The sequence below is a fragment of the Erithacus rubecula genome (genome assembly GCF_903797595.1).
Source record: "Erithacus rubecula genome assembly, chromosome: 9".
Lineage (NCBI taxonomy): Eukaryota > Metazoa > Chordata > Aves > Passeriformes > Muscicapidae > Erithacus > Erithacus rubecula.
The window spans coordinates 14,870,854-14,884,757 of NC_136660.1; the positions used below are offsets into that span (position 1 = coordinate 14,870,854).

The following is a 13,904-nucleotide window of genomic DNA, read 5'->3' on the forward strand; positions in this document are numbered from 1 at the left end:
AGTGGTACTTCCCTGCATTGTAATAGCTCCAGTATTGAGCTATCAAACAGGGATACTCCCAGAATCTTAATTTCCAGTATGCTGGTTAAATTCTGTTCATCCTATTAGATGAAGTTTTGCCATCTCCCTACCAAAGATAAGTGTCTGAGCATGGCTTTTTAAGTTCCCTCCCAATTTATGTACGTGCATGATTGTATGCATAGGTGGATTACTCTATGGGAGACCTGTAATTGACAGTAGATTTTATTTATGCCCAAATAGATTTCCTTTTAAAGTATGATTGCTCTGCTCTCACTTGCTGGGCTAGTGACACAAAGGCCTGGTAGGATGTTCCTATGCCTATGGTATCTACGAGATGTGGGGAGAAGCATGAACAACACTGGATCCTGAATGCCAATATCCTTTCCATTTATTATGAAAATTGTTACTTCTCACTTACGTGTAATTGATAAAGCATTTGACTAATGATTGGATTTGTGGTCTGGTTTTGATTTGCTGTGGCTTTGCAGGGTGACTGCAGATAAGTGTGTGCTCTGTGCTTCAGCTTTCCCATTTGTCCATGCACACAATAAGCCTGACCTCTGTAGAAACCACTGTAAGAGACTGATGAACAGTGCTGCAGAGCACCTATTGCTGCTATACATCACAGATGATTTTTTTTTTTTTTTCCCTGAGAATTTGAAAGGTTTGGGACTGCAGATTAATGCACCTGGAATGCTTGTTTATTTGGGTTTGGTATACATTTATTTAAGAGTAGAGAAAGGTGATCCCTTGGGGGCACTTAAAGTGGCTTGAGTGGAGGATTATGAATTTTTCCCTTGAGATCATTAGTGCCTGAGAACTCCTCACCTGCCAGAATGTCCTCTCTGCCTGCTGGTAAGGAATAGGAATTTACTGATTGGCGTGTAGTACTCTGAAGAATTTTAAGCCAATTTCTTATGTACTTAACAAGTATTAGGAAACAAAAATGCATATGTTTGTGGGTTTTAAGGCAGACTGGCTACAAGGAAAGGATGGATATAATAAAGCTAATAAAATCTCATTATGAAAGCTTTTTGTGCTAGGAGGGTCCTCTAAAGCACTGGTGGATGGGGAAGAGGGAAAGGTGGTTGTGCTTAATCTGTGGCAATTTATGTAATTTTATCATAATTATCCACAAATGGATGGGCAGGTGACATTTATTCACAGAAAACCATTTTGTTAATGCATCGTATGACTGCATGTTGGCAGACTTGGGATTTGGCCAGTACTTGCAGTGAAATACTGTCTCATCATGGTTTATTTCTCCTTCATGCTTCTGTGGGAAAGAGTAGTGCTCATACCAAGAGAGGACAGCCTGCAAAAATGGCACCAGGGCTCTGCTTCAGAGGCTTGTTTACATTGGAACGTGTTATAGGTTACATCAGTAGTCAGAGCAGTGCTACTGCCGTATGGTAGTTCCTGTTCCAGAAAGCCTTTGCTTGTTTGTTTCTTACTACTTGTCTAGGAGTTCAAAATAAATGAAAAAAAATTACTTATACAAAAAAGATATGTTCTACTAAAGTGACATTTGAAATTCATTGCTTTGGGTTTAGCATATTTTTCTTGTATAAAGAAAGCCCAAACTTGGCATAGATAGTCTTAAATGTTTTAAATGATTGTAAACAGATTTTAGTCTTGTTCATCCCAAAACAGTATTAATGCTGAAATACTTTTATCTATGGTAAATTAGCAAGTTTTAATATCTTCTAATCTGTTACAATATCAGTAAAAATCTTCCATACCTATTACAAAGACTGTATTGAGCCTCAAAAGAAACGGCAAAACTTTTAATCTTCGACTTTCATCTTTAGGAAGAAACAGGACTGAGCCATTAAATGGAATATCCAGGGAAAGATGGTTTATGTAACCTTAAGAAAGAGAAATTGCTTCAGCAAAGTGCAATGTTGCCAGAGATAGCACATGCTAAGTGAGGTAGGCACAGAGCAATATGATAACCTGGAAGATGGGAGTCATTAATCCAAGCACTCAGAGTGGTTTGGAGTGTGGGGAAGAGAGCAGAGGTGCCAGATAGAGTTGAAGATGTCTTGCAAGAGAGTACAGCAAGGTACATATAAGGTAGCTAGAAAGGCAGTGGGATATGGAGAGTTGTTTTATGATGAAATGAGAAGGAAAGCAGGTGAATTCTGTGCTGGTCTTTTGAGGAGCAGTTTGGAGAGATGGGGCATAATTTCTTCCATGGCACATTTAAATGGAGTTTTAAGCTGACACTCTTGCACCTGTATAGCAAACTAAAGTGTACAACATACCCTCCTGTCACTGATTTTCCTTCCTCACTGTAACTGAGATGGTTGGGCTGAAGAAAAGATGTGAGCTCCCAGAAAATACTTTTTTTTTTTTTTTAAACCAGAATATCAAATTGTGCTTTGAAATGGTGACTCCTATTTTGCAGACTATATGATAAATGCTACAAGCACATGGCACAAAGTGCTGAGCTGCCACATAGTCTGTCTCTGTTGGCTCAGATTTGATCAGCTGTTTTGGAAAGTGCAATGTCTATGGTAGACTGGGCATCACCTGTTGCTGCCACGCTAACTTTGGGATGGCTGCAGGCAGGGGGACGATATTAATCTGATGTGAGCACTATGGCATGTGTTTGGATTAACTCAACAGAAATGCAATCACGTGTTAAAATATGTGCTGCTGGGTATTTTGGCAGCACAGACCTGTGTGATGTGACTGCAGGTGCTGGGAGCAGCTGCCTCATCAGTGTCTGCTGAGGTGGGGGTGCTGTCAGCCAGAGGCACAACAGGGCTTTTGAAGCACACTAAGATGTGATTGCTCATAGCTTTGTCTGCTTTTCTTCAGTTATTTTATTCACCTGCTAACATGGGCTTAACCGGCTTTCAGAAGCCTGGTCAGTGCTTCAGGTGCAAATTGATTAGCTGAAGATGAAAAGCCCTCTATAAATGTGTCCGTAAACCATAACTTTCAAGTTTTTAAACTTTTTGACAGAGGAGCAGGTTCCTGTACAGCGAATTTATATATTGCATTGTTTTTTGAGAGTTTTCTGAGAACTATTCACTAGGTGCCAGCAATCCTCTGACAACAGGATGGGAAACAGCACATTGCCAACATGAGGCCTTATTCCCTGGACGCTGGCTTTCCCTTTGCTCGCTCCTCTGCTGTTGTCTTTGACTGCTCCGGGTCCCAGTCGTGCTAACCTGTCCCAAATGCTGGCAGTCTGCAGCACGGTGGGTGCTTTCTCCACAGCAGATCCAAAAGCAGGACCGTGCAATAGCATTCCCAGACTACTGCCCACTCCTCCAGCCTCCCCTGAGAGCGTGTCTGTGATGTGGCTTCACATCCCATTCTGGCTTCCTACTAGAATTTCCTCCACCTCTTTAACGCAGCAAATTGCACCGTGCGTGTTTGTGTTTCTCGGGAGGCTGCTGCCCGCGGTGTCAATCGCTGCCGACTGCTGTCCCGGGCATCCCACGCCTCCCGCGCTGAGGGGAGCGGGCAGCCCCCGCCCCGCGTTCGGGCGCGGCCGCGCTGCGGGACCCGGCACCCGGCCGAGCCTCCCGGCGGCGGCCCCGCCCCGCCCTCACCGTCCCGCCTCCCCTCGGAAGATGGCGGCCGGGCGGCGCGGCCGCCGCGGCTCCCCCAGCGGCCGGACGGACGCGCAGCGCCCCGCAGCCGGCGGGCCGCGACCGGCCTGAGCGCTGCGAGCGGCGCCGGGGGACGCCCGTCCGCTCTCCCCGCGGGACCCGCGTCCTGCCGCTCGGCGGGGCCTCCTTGCGGCAGGTGAGCTGAGGAGGAGGGCGAGGGCGGCACGGCCCGGCCCGGTCCGGCTCGGCTCGGAGGGCGGCGGGGCAGAGCGAGCGGGGCCGGGGGAAGTTGTGCCTGCCGGGGACGATGGTCACGGGTGGGGGCGGTCTGTGAGGGGCCGGGGCGTGGGCGGAGGCGGGGGAGTCGGGCCGGGGCGGGCGTGCGGAGGCGCTGCCCCCCGCCCCGGAGCCACCTGTGCGGCCGGGGGTCCCCGCCGGGAGCCGCTCGGGGGGCCGGTGCCCCTGCACGGTGCTCCGTGCCCGCCGTGCCGGCGCCGACGGTTTCGCAGCCCTGCTCGGCTGCTTTTGTCGGGCCCCCGACACGCGGCTGGGAGCGGCAGCCCCTGTCCCATCGCGGCTGCCGCCCTCGGAGCCCCGGAGCTCCGGCCGCCGGCGGGGAGCGGGTCCTGGGCCGGAGCTGCGCTCCCCCCTCGCTCCAGCTTTGTTTACCCCAGGGCGCCGTGCCGCGGGCCGCGAGGTGCCGAGCGCGGCGGGAGCGGCGCCGGGATGGTCGGCGTGCACCGGGGCACGGGATGCTCCTGTCCCCGCGGCGAGGCTGCGGCTGCACTGCCCGTGTGCTCACGCTGCTGCCTGGGGGCTGCGCTTAGAGCAGGCCAACCGAGGGTACAGTTGTGCTGCTATAAGGACAACAAAAATTACATACAGAAAGCTGATGGAACGTGAGGAATCGTTCCCGTAGTTTTCCCCATCTTATTTTAGTTGTTAAAACATTTTTGTAGTAGTAAAGTGATAAATAAAAGCATGAGACATCCCTGTTTGCTTGTACAAGAGTGAGTAAACTGTGTTGCCTGAATTAGAAGTGAGCAAATGTCACACATCTGAATTCAGCCACAAGTTACGCTGCTCCACACTGGGATCCTTTGTGACCAATTTTGCCAAAGAAGTATTCAGAGTTGTTAGTTATATGGGCAGTTCTCATTAGGTATTGTAGCATTGTCTTTTGTGTCAGAGGTAAACTAGAAACTTCTGATGAATTGTTCAGGTTATGTGCAGTCAATTATCTGTGGTCATTGGGCTGGTAAATTTTTGGATCATGGCAGTATGGAGGGACACGTCATGGACAGAAACACCCGGAGAGCCAGAAGAAGTTGGAAGCTTAGCATCAGCCCCGAGAGTTTCTTGGCCTGGGTGCCCACAGGTGCTGGCGTTTCCCATGTGAGCCGGCTCTGCACCCTGCAGAGATCCCAAAGCCGAGCCCTGCAGAGCTGCTGCACAGGCACCCGAGGCGCTCTGCCCGCCCTGCCTTTGTGCAGTGTTTTTGTGTTGGGCTTCTCAGTACAGCTGTTTGCATGGCACCGAGGTCACTGATCTGCTGACAGAATGGACATAGAAAGGCTTTTTAGTTTGTTCTTTACCCTGCACAAAAGTGATTGTGGTGTGTTGAGATTGTTGGTTCCAAAAACAGCCTGACTCCAGTAGACCAGTTTTGAGCCAGTGGAAAATCTCTGGCAAACAGCATAGAATGGTCTGAAAACTTTCTGTTCTCAGCAGCTGTGAACAAGTACATGTCTCTTACAGTTATCATCTTGTCAGTTGCTGCTTTCTTAAATTTTTCTTCCTTATCCTAAATTCCTCTTTTTGTTACTTTCTTGCATTTTAATTTTTGTTCTCCCCTAAGCACGTGGTACTCTTTTCCTTGTTGCTTCTTGAACATGTTTTCCTAAAGGCTCTTCTCTTCCTTTGTTTCACTATTTCTTCAGCGTTTGCAAAACTATTTTTTTTGCATGTAGATATGAACTATGAAGAACTAGAATTTTTAAAAAAAGGTGCAGCTCAGAATGATCTGAGAGCAAGGGCACAGAGCAGGAGTAGTGGTACATCTGTCCATGTCAAATTTTTTTGCTCCAGTGCAGAAATCACTCTTGCTTGTGGGTATGGGTTCTCAGACTGGGTGTCAAAATGGAGAATGGGGGCAACTCTGGCATCAAAATGAGATTATGATGCAGAAAAATTGAGAGCCAGTGTTTTGGGATATGGTATGTGTGATTGTTTATCAGGATGTGACCATGTTCCTGGGCAAGCTGTGTCTCCCAGCAGCATCTGACAGTGCAGTGATGGTGGGATCTGCTGAATTTTGCATAAAACATGTGCCTAACCTTCAGTCTGATCTGCATCAGAATTCATATAGGGGCCTGGTAAAAATAGTTTGAGCCTACTTTTGTATTTACATTTATAATTCCATGTTTGTTTGGGTTTTTTTTAAATGGGGGAAGGGAAAATAACCAAATGCAGCTGAGATTTCTATGTGTCCTGAGCCACAGCCTATCTCCTCATCACTGAGCCTTGTTTCAGAGGATTGAATGGCTGTCTCAGATCTCTCTGTGGTATATCTGGAATATGTGGTGATTCTCTGAGCAGAGCTGCATAGATAAGATAATCCATTTCATTTTAATTGGCAGAGTTGTTTACACATGATCTCTTGCTCATTTTCCTCTTTTAAAGGAATGCATATCTATCCCTGATTACAGCTCAGGTCAAAATCCCTCAGCACTTGTAGCAAATCTCCTTTAATTGGTCTCATTTAGCTCTCATAAGGTTGTGTTTTAATTCTTGCTCTTCCGAATCCTTTTCCCCAATCTGTAATGTAATTTATTACAGGATATTTTATAGACAAGGGAGCAGCCTCTGGCTGTCAGCAACCTTTGCAGTGTATCAAATTTCCAGCTCAACAGGCAGCTGCAGAGGAGTCTGTGGGTGTAAGGCAGTGATGCTGCAGCAGCAGCACACAGGCAGTCAGCAGTGGCAGCACTGGCCATGAGTGACGGGTTTGTCGTGGATTCTGGAGATAATTGGGGTGAATACCCCTGTTTGCTCTCTCTGCTTCTCTAGTCTTGTTCTTGGTTCGCTGATGCAGGGGTCTTTGAGTTAATTTTTTTTTCCTTTCTAGCTGTCTTTCCAATCCCTTTGTTTCAAGGCAAATACATCCAAGTTGCTGCTGTTTTTTGATGACAGGCTTTGAGCAGCACAGGAGTGGTGGAAAGCAAGTACTGGAAACATATTTCTAGAAGGCCCAAAGCAACGTTAGCTGTCTTTAGAAATTTCCCTGTGACTTTGCTGAACACAGTTGCTTTGGCTAATTGAGCATAATGCAAAGAGGTGAAACTCTGCATTTTGTTCTGCCTGTGCCGAGGTGCTTCACCTCTGGCCTGTAACAGCACAGTCTGCAGGCACCATGGGCCAGTGCACCTCCTGCCTGATCTCTGGGTGTTCTGACATCAGCTCTGAGACTCTCAAAGTCTGGGGTTGTTTTTCTCTTTTTTCATGCTGTGCCCTCTGCCTTTACACTGGCAATTCTGCCACAACATGAAATCAGAAGGGACCATGTGCTTTGGCTTCAGCTGCTGGAGGTGGTAGGCTGTGTGCTGCAGCAATGAAGGTATGGACAGACCTTTTGCTTTGCTGATCCTGCTCTGGAAACAGCAATCTCCAGTAGAGCTGTGGAGCACATTTGTCTCACCACTGAAGGTTTAGTGGAGTGAATAGATGATAGCCCTACCTATTCTTCCAGCATAGTGATATTTGAAGGTCTTTGTCCTCTGACAGTTGCTGTGTGGGGACTGTTTTTTGATATAGACCCATATCCTGAAAAGGAATTATATAGATCACTAGACTTAATCCACATGTGCTCTGTTAAAAGTGCAGTAGGACTCTTTAGACATGAGCAATGAATTAATCTTCTGTACCAGGAAGATAGTCCCCATCACATTCTTGCCTGCTCTAGTATTTTTTAGTCAGCTAACTGATTTAGCAGTGAATGTGAGGGTTTTGGTAAGATTGTAAGTGCAGTTTGGACCTTCTCAAAATACTTGTGACTTATGCTGGGCAGTGTAACAAGATATGTTTTCACAGAAGTGAGATTTGCAGTTTGATTGTTTTTTAAAGCTGCCCGAACTCTTCAAACAAGGAGAGGGATGGGCACATGCTCTCCCTCTATAGACTCAGCCTGCTTTTAAATCTGTCAAGTAAAATGAATAGTGCAAAATAAGAAAGGACAGCTTCATGCAACTTGCTTATGTCCTAGCAACATCAAGAAGGTGTTTGGAAATACCTATCTCTCCCAAATGTGTTTGTAGCTGTGTGTAACCGCAGCTGTTCTTCCTGATGGAGTTGCAGATGTGAAATACCAACAGTGCTTGCAGCTCCTCTCAGACTGAAATGTTACCACCTTCACTTGATCTGTGATAGTGCCCTTTTCTTTCCATTAAGTAAATTTTATATTTGTCATTAAATACAAATTATGAAGTTATGCATTAAAAATAACAGCGATCTGATACCAATGTTCATATTTTTTTCTCCAAAAATCAAAGGAGATTGAAGGGAGAGATACATTTTGTCCTTTGCTCAGTGTACAGGGCTTGTGCTGGTGGTCCCTGTGCTTTGAGTGTCTCACACTGCACTTAACATCCACAGCATTTTGTCACATGTTTTTAGTGTGGAATGGAACTTAGAGAGTGTGGGATACAGTTGTACTGCACTAGACTGATCTGTTTTCTCTCAACACTGCAGTGCATTATTCTGAATAAATTTTTTTTCCCTTGAGAAATATCTGTTAGTAGAAAAGATTGACTAGGTCATTCTCCGTAAAGCAAGAGACAGCAGAGTCTGTTCCCTCCTCTCCTACTTTCCCATCCCAGTACAGAAGCTCACAAGAGGAGGATGCCTCCTCAGGGAGGGTTCCACAGTAGGGGAGAGCCAGTCATAAAGCTGCATGTGTTAGATGGCACACCACCGAGTCATAGAGAGTCCGGGATCACTGCTGATTTTATTTATTAGTGTAAGTCTTTTTTCTCTGTATTCACTTGTTGGACTAGGAGCTGGGTTGGCATAACTGATACAAGAGGAAAGAAGGACAGCAAAATGACAATTTTATCCTTTCATAATCTCTTTTTGCAGTTCTGGTCTGCCATCTGGTCAGTCTTTTTGAAAGCACACAACCCCAGCACCTTGTCCTTACTCTTCTCTTTTTTTTCTCCAGTCTCCTACATCCTTCAGTTCTGTGTTAGGAACTCTCCAAGAATATTACACTCCTCTGAGTGGTTTGTGTTGGGAGACTGCTGTGTCAGGACCATTAGATTAGGTGATGGAGCAACTTTTTTTCCTTTGATCATGTTTAGTTTTACGGTTCCAGATGATTCCATTAGCCTAATATTTTATTGGTCTTTAAGCTTGTCTCTAATTAATGCTAATTTGCTTGGCAGTACTTCTGAAGTAAAATCAGGTCTTGCACGTGGGTTTTTAGAGCTCTTCAACAGATCTTAACTCTTACATTTTCAATCACTTTGGTATTAATTCCTCAAAGGAAACAGTGGAATGATAGGTCTTAGCTGTGCTACATTGCAAGTAGTAGAGCTCAATTTTGAAAAGCAGAGAAATTTGAGATTTACTTCAGAAAGGTTAAAAGAACCACAGAACATTTACAAATGTCTATTTTTGTTTTAAGAACCTCTTACTGAATGACTTTGCATTAGCTCTCTAGCCCTTACCGATGCTTTAGAGTGAATGGAAAATTTTGCATCACAAAGGGCTCTTAAAACAGTCAGATCTGGCTTTTCCTGGATGATGAGAGTTGGGCTCATCTGATTGCATGTGAATATATAATATGTAAATACAGCTCAAGTGTCTGTATCTGAGCCAGGCTCTTTAAGTTCCCTTTATGCTAGGGGTATATTAGGTCACTGTTAATTTCTAAACCTACCCTAAAGTAGATGTCCAAATTTTTTTAGGTGAATCACTTGCTGGAAGTTCTTTTTTGTTTTTCCACTGAATATATTAAAAGCTGAGAATGTCACTCCAGATGTGGAGGATGTCAGCAGGATAAGTATCTGAACAGAAACTGTGTTGAATACCTTCCAGTGTGACAACTAACTTGCTGCTAATCCCGGACTGCTTTTCAGTGTAGCATTTTTAATATCTTCACTATTAATTATGTAAATTTGTCTCTTCTGATCTTAGCTACCTTTCCCACATTTAGAACGTTTTTTTTGTACATTTTTCTTTTTAAGCTAGTGCTGATGTGAGGTTTCTGTGCCACTCACACTTTATTCTGAAAGCTTTTGCAAGTGCTGACTGTTATGGCTTGTCCTGCAGCTGTCAGTTGTCTTTGCCCTTGCCTCTGTGGTTGAGTTGTTCAACAGCCAGGGTTCCATTGTAAGTGGTAAGCAGGACCTTACTGTCCTGGACAGCCATGCCTGTCCCAGAGAAGTCAGACCAAATCATGGGCAGGTCTTTGATTCCTAATGTAGCTGCAGAGATTGTAGTTGACTCTAAGCAGAGTGATTGTCAAAATGTCAGGTGCTGGCATATGATTTTTTTTCTGTAAAGAGGCTGGTTTCTCTCCTTCACAGCCTGGGTTTTGCACTGCTGGAAGCTTAACTTTGAACAAATGGTGAGGTCAGGTTTGGAGTGGCCCAACACTGTGGCACATTGTATGATTGAGATGAATAATGTAATTTCACAGCAAGTTGAATACCTCTTAATATTTAATGGCCCAAGATGAAAAAGGAATACAGCAAGACTGGGAGCTCTTTGCAATCTAATAAAAGGCAGAAATTTTAGTGGAGAAAAATTTGATGTTTTGCCTGACCCCTTAAAATGTCATCCTCTTGAATCTGTCATCACCCATGTTTTGTTTGTGTTTCCTTTCTGGACATCATCTGTGTGTAGGTCAGTTGCATGTACAGAGATGTCTTTGAAATGGCATCCTTTGTCTCAGCAGTGGAGCTGCACAATCAGCATCATCTAACTGTTGTAAATCTGCTTGTCCTCCAGTTATTGAGGGCTGCAGAGGTATTAAAATGAGCAGACAGAAACCAGTGTAGACATTGCATTGATCAGCACAGGGTGTCTGTGTGTGAGGACTGCTGCAGCTCCCAGTTTCATCAGCTGTGTGAATCCACTTTCAGGAAAACGATGTGAGCTGTTTTTCAGTGGGATAAAGTGGGATCCTGGCCTAGTCCAGCAGTTGTGAAGAGGCAGATTAATTTCAGCATTGAAGCCTGGCCTAAATTACTATTCTTCATGTCTGATCTATTGTGCAGAACAGCTCTGAAACATTCAGCTTTCCCCTGTCCCCCATTTTGGTTACAAATAATGTATTTCATTTGTTACATGTAATTTCATTGGTTTTATTTTTAATTAAATGCACTGGATTCACTCAGTGATACTGAAGCTCAAAATGCCTGTGCTTTACTTATGGCTGAGTCATAATCATCTTCCTCATAAGCAGGGATCTGTCACTGTCGTCTGATTTAGTTTTGTCTGGAGACTTCCATCCATATCCTTCCTTTATGTTCCTTTTTCTGTTCTGGTGACTTGTATCAAAGCATGATGTGAGTAAGGCTGCTTTCCTGAGTCAAAGCTGCCATGAAAATGTGCTGTTATCATGTGCTCACATCTATAATTTAGTATCCTGTAACTGTGGATGGAACAGAGTGTGTTTCCGTGGCCCACGTCCACATAAACGTATAAACACAAAGCTTTCTGCAGGAAAACTTGCTTTGCTTCAAACAAAATATTGATGTTTGCCTTTCCCAGCATTACTTATAAATACAAATTCCTCACTAACCACACGCAATGCTACAGTGCCTGTGGCAGCAGGCAGAGCTCAAAAGTTCTTTTTGGTCTTGTGTTATGTATGTGGGCAGGTTAGGAGCAAACTAGTGTTCAGGGATTGTCATAATTGCAGTTGGTGTTGAACATAATGTTTCTCTGAGGTTGTTAACTCTCTTGCATGTAGTAGAACTATGGTATAATTATTTTTATGTTAGTCCTAGCGTTTTCCTGTTGCTAAATGAAAACAGGGTGAAGATGCCCTTTGAACATGCTCCTCTTGGTTTGCATTTAAACTGATACTACTGCTGATGAAAGCAATCCAATCCTATAGTGGATCTTCACTGTATTGATGCAAAAACTCAGCAAGGAGGATCAGGAAACTCATGTGAAAATTAAAACAACAGAACAAAACAAATATCCTGGTTTTTTTTTTTTTTTTGCTATTTTACCATTCTCCAGAAGGGAAAATCTTACTTATCTGTAAGAAACCCAGTCAGGCTCAGGTGCTCTCATAGTGGCACACCACAGAGTACCTTGAGGATGAGATGAATTGATGGCATGCCAGGGCAGCTGTCTTTGGAGGAGAGGAGTGACCACATAAAGGCATACCAGATGGTCACCTTGGTACAGTTTTGCATGGTGTAAGCTGAAGAGGAGTCATGTGCTACTTCTGTCTGCATCAGTCCTGCAAAGTTTTTAAATCTAGGTTAGCCTCAACTAACAGTGATCATGAGAAACTCTGAAACAAGCAACATAAGAGCCAGGCTGCATGCTCAACAGACTGAGAGCCAGTAGCTGCAGTCCTTCATTGCTGCCTGTTCTTTTCCACTTCTAATGGGACACCGGGTTAATTTTTACATCACAGATTTCTTGTAAGGGGTAAGATTGAAGAAGTAATAGCAATAGTAGTTGCTGAAGAAAATGGATCCTGGGGAAGAGCAAAGCAGTCATTTTGATCAAGTCCTGAGTTCACAGGTCCTGCACTTCATTTTTTTTTTTTTAAATTTTGTTTTGCATCTACTCCAGGACTTCCCAGCTTCTCTGATGAGCAGCGCTGCATTATCTTTATGGTCCTTTGCAATTTACCAGAAAGACATGACATGTTGTGTCAGAAAACTAGTTATGTTTCTATGGAAGTGTTCTTTGGCTTGATTTTTTTCATATCTTGTTAAAAAACCTCAACCAAACAAAAGCAGTATTTCTATGTTTTCCTCAACATTTTTTCCTAGCACCCTTGCACAGACAGTCTGTCCCATGGTGCTATTCTGGACAGATCTTGGAGGACTGAAATTATTGGGAGTGCTCAGGCCCCTTCCCCTTCCTGCAATTATATCTTCCTGAAATGCATCCTGTGCAAGGGTGAAGATTAGCTCTGGGCAGTGCTGGGAGACAGGGCAGTGGCTGTTCTTGAAGGGTATGTCTGTAAATGTTTTGATCTTAAACTATACTGAGTACTTCTTTAAATGAGCCAGCTTAAGGAAGTATAAAAATACAGTCAAGCACATCTTCATGCAGCTCTAGGATGTAAACCACAAATGCAAAATTCTGGTTTTCCCTGTCATTAGACTTTATCTGGAGAGAACATTTGGTGGGGATATGGATGTTGTTTGGTATTCATGAGTTAGTGATTTAGAAACCTCATGCTTGACCTGCCAGGATGGGATGGGTAACTCCAAGCTTGAAAATGAGTTGAGATCCCTGCTCGTTTTGTCTTTGCAACTCTTTCACACTGGTGTTACAGTCTCTGCTAGCTTCCCTCTGTTGGGATACTGTAACTTTTCCTGGGGCTCTGTGGAGTTCCATCCTCACTTGCAGTCATGACCTTGTACCGCGGGTGTCTTGCAGTGTAGCTATGAAACTGCTGCCGAGCTGGGGGAGTGGTTGCAGTGCTTGTGAGCACAAATGCCAGGATTTTCATGATAGAATAACACCAGGGAGCTCTCAGCCCAATGAAATAGGAATTACCTTGCATGCTCAGACATTAGGATGTAACACTCAAGCCTTTAAATTTCTTAAAATTAATTGTCCTTAGGTAAGACTTCTTAAAAAGTCTTACCTAGCTTGATTCCATTTGTCTTGAAGGAACAGCAAGGAGATGCAGGAAGAAATATGAGTTAGAGTTGTTTATTCATATAAAATTATGGGTACAAGCTGGCTACTGCAGTGAAATTCATCCTGTGAGTGTGAGGAGACTTCTTACCTCTTTTTTCTGTTTGTAAGGCTGGCTTCATTGAGACTGCAGAAATCAGTGTGGAGTACAAGAAAAAAGTAGAGGTAAGTTTTGACTAATACTGATCTGAATCTAGCTTTGAGTTGGTAATACTGGTGCAGAAGATTCTTCATCCTATTGCTATAGAAGTGAGTGCAATAGTTTTTCCCCTGTTACAATTGCTCAGATATATTGTCTCTCTCCTGGGCAGCAAGTCATACAATGCATTTTTTTGGCTTGGCAAGCTTTTTGCAGGAGGTCAGCATTGCCATTACACTGCTAGCACAGTGTAGTCACTCTATAAATGTACTAGC

At 44.2% G+C, this 13,904-nt stretch overlaps 1 protein-coding gene across 6 annotated transcripts in view; it reads left to right on the forward strand.

Moving 5' to 3' along the window:
- Positions 1-3,599: 3,599 nt before the first annotated feature.
- Positions 3,600-13,904, forward strand: part of NDST2 (N-deacetylase and N-sulfotransferase 2) — a 130,626-nt gene continuing 120,321 nt past the window's right edge. For 4 of the 6 annotated variants that reach the window (XM_079313190.1, XM_079313196.1, XM_079313193.1 and 1 more), the window contains exon 1: positions 3,600-3,786. The gene's annotated coding sequence lies outside the window, so the exon portion shown is untranslated. The remainder of the gene's footprint in view (positions 3,787-13,904) is intronic. The other 2 variants (XM_079313191.1, XM_079313194.1) reach the window with 1 other exon arrangement.